We start from the raw sequence: 9,616 nt of genomic DNA, 5'->3' as shown, positions 1-9,616 counted from the left end.
GACGGCCGCCGTAAGTTAAACACCCAGACGTCACTTTGAGGAAACATTCAGCAGATCAGCATCGATTCAGAATCATGGAGAAGGTTTTCCTTACAAAGAGCAAAATCTGTTCATTGATTCGTTTCYGAGTCCACAGTTTGAAAAACATTCACAGGAAACAGGAAACACGTTTGATTTCAGAATAAAAGATGTTAGGATGTGAAAGTAGCAGGAGAATAAAATGACTTGATAACTTTTAGCTTTTTTCTTATTGAAACAACTTTTTTCATCAAATATTCTGATATTATAATTTATTCCCTACTAATCCGTCGTAGCTCCTCTCAGCAGCTGCCTGGTGAAAATGTTTTCCATTTCCTCGTGTTTCTGCAGAAGCTTGACGCCGTCGTAGCCGATCGTTTGATCCGGTCTGAACAGCTGGTGTTCCAGGAGCAGGCACTGAGCGCGCTCCGTGACCTGCTGACCCTCGACCTGCACAGGTACCAGGAAGAGAGCCGCAAACTCACCTGCTTCACTGAGAAGATCATCGGCCGAGCGCACAGGTAAAACCAGCTGGATCCACCAGAGATGAGCACCAAACTATGAGGAGATTWAAAAAAAACAAAATGGCACCTTAAATTTCAAAATCCAAATAATTATTTTTAGTTTAGCTAAAATCAAGAGCTGTAATAACTCTGGTACAATGTAAGCTAATTACAAATGAAGCTAATGCTAGCAGGTATGCTACAAACACAGAGTRGCTTAGGATGATAAAGCATSTGGTGTTGGTATGTTGGCCCCCCATGAAACCAGCTTCGGGCCCCATACGGGCTTGTTCCGGCCCTGTTGATCGTTGATGGATGAATAATTATCCATCTTTTCCAGGTCAGACGGAGAGAAAACGTTCATCTGTGCAGGCGGTGAAGAAAGTATGCAAGGAAAGAACGAGGCGGAGCTGGAAAAGAAGAACATGGTACAGAAAAACGTCTTAAAACATTTTAAACGTTTAACTTCAGATGAATCTTCAGGGCGGATTTAAGTGTTAAAGACTAAAAACTAACATTTTCTAACCTGCAACACTCGGGGTTACAAGAGTTTTAAAGGGTTTTAGTTTTATTTCATTTGGACTTTTTGTCTAATTCGGTTAGTTTTAGTTAACATTGTTTGGTTTTTATTAGTTTTTTCAGATTTTGGTTGATTTTGAGGTGCAGATTTCAAAAAGGTAAATTTTTGTTCTGTAGTTTTCTACAAAGTTTTCTAGCAAAATGGCAAAAATTTTTCCAACTCTGAACTTTAAAAAAGTGACACAAAAAAAAACGTTTTCCTCAAATATACATTTATAWAAGAAACTTCATTAAATCACTGTTTCAAATATTGTGAAATTAATATTAAATATGCTACTATTATTCTAATAAATTAGGAAGTAAACCACGTTAAACAACTTTTGAATTCAGCWGATATTAAAATAAATCTGTTGCTCTGTAACTTGATGTAAAACTGTTTCGCTCATTTTGAACCCATTTCTCAGGGATGGTTTTTATTTAAACACGTTTAATCGTTTGACGAGCGAACAGAAATAACCGATAGCTGCTGATGAAGGATGACAACATGGCCGCCGCCTCTTTGTGTTTGCGCTGAGCCTGGCGTCCGTCCAGCTGTTGTCAGTCTTCCTCAGACAGTCGGAGGAGAGACGGAGGAAACATCTGGACGCTCATCTGGCTCTGTCTGTCACACACACACACACACACCTAAAAAAATCAACAGAAAACATCCCATAATAACCTGACAGAGTTGTGACGGGAAATGATGAGGGAAGAAACCTGGTTTGGAGTCTTATTATAACAGGAAAGCTGTCAAGGTGTCACCACAGTTTAACTCTGAGAGCTTAAACGCAAACAGCCGACAGGCAGCAACAAGCAGGCCTGGGATTCCTGCCCAAAAGAAAAGACGTTTCTGCTGCTAAATGCTTCATATCACGCTCCCAAAAGTCARTCCTGATGTGTTGGAAAAACATCTGCACAGTGTGACGCAACACCAAACTCCTACGGGGCAAAAGTTTGGTCAAAAATGCAAAGTTTTCTAATATTCAGAAAAAGGCTTTTAAAGATGCAAAACTCAAGTTGTGCAACTTCAGTGAAATGATAAACAGGTGGCAAAAAAAAAAAAAAACCCAGCAATTTGGAAATGTTGAAATCACTCCATTCCAAAACCTTTATGAGAAATGTATGGAAGCTCACTACTGCCATGAAAGTAAAAAAATAAAAAATACAAGCCCAACAGGAGTTCTGAAAGTCAAAATTGGGAGTTTCTGTCATAACTTTGAGTTTGAATGTCACGATTGCAAATTTTAGTCAAAATTACAAATTTAAAATTAGAAATTTATGTTTTAAAGTCATATGTATGAGTTCAAAGTCATAACTTTACATTTTGAAGTCATAAATGTGATAATAAATGTCATGTATTTTAGTTTAAGGTTGTAACTATGACTGTAGTTACTATAAAGGGCCTTCATTTTGTTCTTTCTTGACAGAAATGTGCTTCCATACATTTAAGAACAGATTTGTAAGAAAACAGTGGTGAACAATCGATCAACAATGAACARTTGAGTTAATAGAGGAGCTTCTTAAAGAGACAGAGGCCCAATTCCAGGTGTTACGTTATTTATGTAAAACATAAATTTATTTTAAGTCACATTTCATACATGCATATAATTTTTATAACAACTAAAGGTAACATAGCTACCTGATTGTGCCTTGGAAACACTTTAAAAAGTGGATAAAACACCTGAATCATTAAAATATGGTGGAAAACTAAAAAACAAACAAACTTATTTATATCAAATGTTCATCAAAATTCAGCTGTGATGAAACCATGAAGTCACTCGCTGTGTGGAWTCAGAGGGAATTGGGTCACATCCTGTTAAAAACTGGGTTCACACGCTGACAGATGTCGGGTTTTACCCCTCAAATTATTTATTCACAAACCAGAGAGTTTCCTGAGCAGCCCCCCCGCCACCTCTCTGTGACCTCTGACCCTCTTTATCAGATAATTCAGTTACTGTGGATAATCACATCATTTTGATTACGTGTTAATCTAATGGGTTTAGGCTGGACTGAATTAAAAACGATGATCCATCCAGGATGTAGGAACATGGTGGGGATCGCTGAGCCGCTGTTACTGGTTCAGTCCATTTTTAGGTCTAAAACTTTGGTTTTACACCTAAAATGTGTAAATTTTCAGTGTAAAAAAGGAAATATTGCTCAGCAGGCGTCACCTTTTCTTCAGTTCCAGTGTTATATGTAAAAAAAATCAACAAAACAAATAGAAATTGCAATAAAATTAAGAAAAATAAATTACAGTGATTGTAATAAATCTTGAGTGAAAAGTAAAATCAGACATTTTGTTTTTAATCTGTTGAAAAATGAGACAAAAAAAACAAACATTTGAACAAATGTAAAGTATTTATAGCCTTCTGAATAATTAACGATCCACCATTCTTTAATGACTGAACAGCTGTTTGCATGTTTCCACATTTTGGTGTTGAATCTTCCAGGCGTATGAATAATTATGAGCTTAAATGTGTGTCAAAAACATCACAGGAGCTTTGAAAAAACATCCAAAGTAGATTTTAAACTAATTGATGAAGTAATATAAAAAAAACATGACATTTATTTTCTCCTCTGTTTTCATAATGTCAGTAAATTTAATATTTGATCAATCGGATCTTTTATTGCCACATAAATTCTCCTTTATGAAGCTGAATGACGTGACGGTGAGATCCTCTTCCACTACACTGTTATCCTGAAGCATGCGAGACTTTCATAGCGTTTCCCAGAATGCACCTCTGCTGTGTATGTGGGTCAGATGGTACTCTGTTTATYGCCATATGTTTGTTACTGTAGTGAGGCTGCAGGGAATAGAGTCAGAAATAAGAGCCAGGAGGATGTTTGTGTTTTTATTGAACGATGCGGTTCATTTCTCTGACAGACGACTTCTAATCGATTTCAGCTCATTTTATGTTCTGTCAGTTTAACKCAGGTTATTTTTTATTTTTTATTGGAGATCTTATCTGTTTACTCATACTTGATTGTTTATTTGGTGCTTTCAGGACATGATTTCTGTGTTTTTAGTCATTTTCCTTTTTCTTTATTGTACTTTATATTAACCGCTAATTAGCAAGMTATACAGCTAGCCTTACATTTTATAAATCAGTTTTATTGTTTTACAAAGAAGTTACTGATTCTACTTATACAGCAAATTTTTATTAATATTTWAAAATKTTTGTCCTTTAACTTCAGCTTATTTAATTCTTTGTCTATTATTAAATCAAACTAGCTTGAAACAGCTAATCCATTTAGCTATCTTGCTAACTCCGCTAGGTTTTGAGTACTAGTATGTTCTTTGCTGTTTATGAAAATAATAGTGTCTAGTTTTTTTTTTTTTAAATATACAAAGGTGTTGGTTTAGATCATTTTTATTTAATGTCTGTTTTCATCCAGCACCAACTAAGCTAGCTAYCTAAATACGCTTTAAGATTAGAGTGTCTGTAATTCCATTGCTTTAAAATCCAAATAATGTTTTGCGGTATTTCCACTAAATAAGAAAAGTTAGAATCACACGTGAATAAGTTGTTAAGAAACATGATCAGCCTACTACTTCCTGTTGCCTTCTTTGTGGTYTCTGCCAGTAGTAACATTCTGTTATTAATCATGTGACTTGTGGGATGTGAATTTTTTTTTTAAATGTTGGTTTTATGAGGAAAAACCAATTTGGATAAGGCCAATAAAAACCCATCTCATCTTTGCACCAAAACTATTTTGAAAATTGACATTTCCATTAAATGAATTAGTTTTTCTGGAATTATATGGTGAATGCAAAAGGCGCTGGTGAAAATTGAATGAAAATGTTCCAGATTTTTGGTGGTCTTCTATATTCCGATATAAATTAACTTGGCTTCCACTCATAATGCAGCGCTCTGAACATGAGCAGAGACAACAAGCRGCTTCTGCCCGTTTCTGACACTCGAGCGCTCGGGAAGCCTGAACTCAYTGGGCAAAAATAATAACTTTAAAAGTCATCGGCTTGGAGCTAATCCCACCGCGGCCTGTGGACATTTTAATACCGGAGTGATTAGCAGTGATCCTAAAGCCCGGCCAGCCCGCGCCGTCAGGCCCGGGCGGCCGGCCCGCCCCAGCCTCGGCTCTCCGTCCCTGGGGGAGGCGCTCAGGCGAGTCCCCGGATTAAGGCCACTCTGGAAAGTTAAACCCCTGGACATCCGCCACTTCATTTCTCTAAGTGGCATCAGTTCCCTCGTTATGACTGTTAATTAAAGTTGGATTTATTCAACAGGATTTCTTTACTTTCCTGGCAAAAAAATATAGTTGACATTTTCTGTTTTTTTCCCATATTTCTGTTGAATTAAGTGGATTTTTTTGTTTTTCATGGCTTGTCCGTGTTGTTTATCTGTTTTTTATTTGTGTGAGAAAGTGGGAAGCTGTGTGTTTGGGGGGAGGGCTGGGAATTTTTTCATATGAGTGAGCAGATGTTGCAGTTTCTCAGGAGGGATTTATGTCAGGATGGGAACACACACAACACTCTGGGCTGTGTGTCATAATGAATGCATTTATCAGTCAACATCTACACACTGAACACGGCATGCACAGAGAAAAAGCCTTTTATTAACACTGAAATAAACACCCAGGCATATATCAGGGATATAACAGGACGTTATGTTTGTTTTATTCATCGTTCTTGGTTTTCACCAACATTTAGAGGAGACATGTTTTAGGAGGGTAGATTTGCAGAAAAATATTATAAACAACTAACCCGAGTAAGGACAGAAAGATTTAGATTATCAAATATGGAAGAAGAAAAAAATATTTAATCATGAGAATAAGTCGTATTACCAGAATAAAATTGGTATAATTTGAGAATAAAGTCGTGATAAGTAAAAAATATTGTAATATGAGAAAGTCACAATAATACGATAAAAATATAATATGGGAATAAAGTTACAATGATACGAGAATTAAGTTATAATGTAAAGAAAATAAAGTACAAATATGTAAATTAAGTCCAAATATGAGAATAGAATTAAGTTGTACCATACAACATATTTGCTGTATTATCTCGACTTTTTTATTGTAATATTATGACTTTATTYTCGTAATTATTTTTTAAAAGGTTTTATTGGCTCTAGTGGCCTTTATTTTGATAGTTAATTGACAGGAAAGTGGGTATTGACAAAGGGGGGAAGATGTGCAGCAACGGTCACCCGGCTGGRAGTCGAACCGGCGACGGCCGCGTCGAGGACTAATGCCTCCATATGTGGGTTGTGCTTAACCCCTGCRCCACCACAACACACCAGTAATTAGTTTTTTAAATGCAGCACTCAGTCCTAGTAAAAGGATCAAATCATTTTATTGTGAATTGTTCTGCAGTTTTACTAAACTCAACTTATATAGATTCAACCTGTCTGACAGCACAAAGCAAAGGTCACAATTAGAAAACTGCTTTTCATATAAACTTTGGTTGTTGGTATAAAATTGTTTTTGCTGTGAAATATTTRTGACCAAAATAGCTGRACYGTTCCTTCAGTGATGCATCCTAAGTGCACAAAGCTGCGTTATCACAGATCCTTCCCTTCCTCCAGCTCCTGTTTGACTCTATACCATTTTTCAGCCATTTTTATCGATTTCTCCAAAGCATCTGATTCAGTTAATTATGAAGTTTTATTAGAGTTTTCACACTATTGACTYGGATTTGAATTTTCAGACATTCATTACTGTAGCTGAATGTATGAAAATGTAAAAYGTTAAACATTTAGGATTTTTAATCGAKGATTCTTTGTCTTTTACTTCCCACATTCAACAGCTGGTAAAGRARCTGAGATTGAAATTGGGATTTTATATAATTTGAGGTGATTGGTTGATGCTACATTTGTGCTGGACTGCAGTGATGCCTCTAYTAAATGTCTTTACTCACTGGTTTACTATTAGTTTGTCAGCAGGTTGAGTTTTTGCTTATGAACTTGYGCAGAAATCTGAAACATATTTATATATTTTACTCCTGCTCTTTCTGATGGGTAATATTTACCAGATGTGTGTGTATTTACAGAATCGGTTAGAGTGTGGCTCCGGATCAGAGTCCTGTCTAACAGCTGTGTGGGGGGATTTGTTGCTGTGTTTACCTCTTTCAGCATCRGCCAGTAAGTTCCCAGATTCCCAGTAAAGAGGGACCACATGGCGGCCATGTTGGTTCCAACCTGCGGCGAGCCGACAGCATCAAAGACCTGCTGAGTCGATTCTCCGGTCCGACTCCGTACTTGTTTTCGTCTCAGAGCGCTTTCTCTGGACACAGACGAGTCCTCAGGTCGGTTTCCATGGAGTCGCTCAACTCTTCCAAGTCCAAGCTGAGTGTTTTCACGCCGAGTGCCGTTGAAGAGCTTGGGAGTTCGACTCCCACCATCACGGCGACTCCATCCAGAGATGCCAAACAGAACGAGGCGGAGTCGACCAAGAAGGGAGCCAAATCCACGAAGATAACCACCAGCGTTGAGAGTCCAGTAGAGGGCAGCACTCAKAAGACGGATTCAGAAACGACGAGCAAACTGAAAACTCCGAAGTCTGGTAGAGATTCGGTGGCCGACTCTGGCTTGGGATCGGTAAGAGAAGGAGGATCAAATCCGATCCAGACGAGCYGCACCGATCTGGGGAACTTTGCACCTTTCTGGACGCTTCATCAAACATCGATTTGCATGATCATTGATCCGACTTAAAGGCACAGCACCACTTCAAACCTTTAGAGCACATCAACAATTTTTAATCGTCGACTGAACCTCTTTGTCATCGTTGATTTCTTTATTTTCCTACAATGCCTTGACAAAACACTTCTGCCTCTTTAACTCTCAGATTTTGTCTTGGTACAACCACAAGCTTTGATGTATTTGGAAATTACACCGACAGATCCACACAAACRTAACTGGGATAAAAATGATGCATGTTTGAGAAATATTGACATAAAACTTTTGAACTGTGGGATGAATTTGTTCCAAGCTTTGAACACAGTTAATCTGAAAATAGACGCAACACTCTAGACTTTTATTTGCTAGTAAATAACATGCATCATTTTCTCTCCATGTTGTAATTTTTTATAACTTTATGTTGATTCATTACAGAAAACCTCAATAAAATTCACTAAAGGTTGTGGTTGAGACAAAAGTAGCTTCAAGATATTTCTACAAGGCACCAAATTTTCCTCTTTATGTAAATAATGACTTGATTTTATTTCACAAAACAAGAATTTAAACTAATGGATCTGCTTGATTGGATTTTGCTTCTGTTTTTGTTTGCTTTCTGAACTGTTTCCCAGCTTTTCCACAAAGTGTGATGATTGTAAGGTTGGAAAAATGATGGTCTACAATAAAAAAACGGCCATGAACCTGATTCTTTAGGTCACCTTTCCCAAAATGTTGCCTCATAAGAAACCTGCAGGTTCATACAGTGTTGAAAAAATGAGAAATTAACTTTTCATTTCTGAGTCTGGATAAGAAAATAAATTGGAGAATAACAAACAAAGTGGTAAACAAGAAGGCTGGGGAGTGTTTTGTCCATGATTGCATTTTCTTTGCATTGATTTAAGAAAAAGTGTAAATAATGACAATATTTTGATTCCCTACAAAGTAGAACAAGGTGGATGTTTTCAGCTATTTTGGGTTTAAGTGCAAACTCAGGTGGCAGTATTTCTTACTTCTACCCCACTGCTACCTCAGTCTTGCATAACTAATTTGAAAGGCTCAAAAATGGCAGCCATCTTGAAAAATTGCTGTCATCCTGAAATTTAAGCAGCTAATGGGAAATATTGAAAACGTATGACCAAAGGGTGAGCATGCCACTGTGTATGCTTGTATCCACACATGAAAGGTTTTTAGAGTAATGTACTGCACAAAAAATTAACTCTTTAAACTTTCMAAATCTTGTTTTTGCTTATCCGTTCCTTCATGGTGGAATGAAAACGCCTTAAATCTTTTGATTTACTCCTCAACTGCATCTCCATCTTTCCTCTGAATCCTCTGCCTCCGTCCTCCAGGAGTCAGAAATGGATTCCAGCAAGCAGTCCGACAGCCCGACCGAGGAGGAGCCGACCACGCCCAGAACCACCATCGTCACCCCAAGCCCCAAGTACCAGCTTCTGATGAATCACGACCTGAAGACCAACGGGCTGAGCAGCAGGGAGTCCAACGGGCCGGGCGGCGGCGGGTCGGTCGGGGACAAAAGTCCCCTGCTCTCCAGATGGGAGACCACCCGGATGGGGACGAACAACTTCCGTGGGTCCCTGGAGTCCCTGGCCTCTCGGGACTGGGAAACCGGTTCTGACAGGGTGAGTGAGGAAGACCAGAATGTGTGTGTGTGTGTGTGTGTGTGAGAGGGATTTTGGTAGATTAAATTTGGGCCAAATAGAAACCAGATGCTAAGGGATAACAGTCATTCCAGAGTTAACAGCGCCATCACATGGAGGAAATGGGAACTGATTTAATTGCTCTGCAGAAATCTAAAGGTCTGTTTTGAATTTATGTCAAAAGCTGTGAAGTTGATTTATTCTGGGTATAAAAAGACTTAAATTTAAAGCTTAAGTAATAGTT

The sequence above is a fragment of the Poecilia reticulata genome, unplaced genomic scaffold (assembly GCF_000633615.1).
Source record: "Poecilia reticulata strain Guanapo unplaced genomic scaffold, Guppy_female_1.0+MT scaffold_239, whole genome shotgun sequence".
Lineage (NCBI taxonomy): Eukaryota > Metazoa > Chordata > Actinopteri > Cyprinodontiformes > Poeciliidae > Poecilia > Poecilia reticulata.
The sequence above is the reverse complement of the archived record's forward strand: the minus strand, read 5'-3'. Positions refer to the sequence as shown.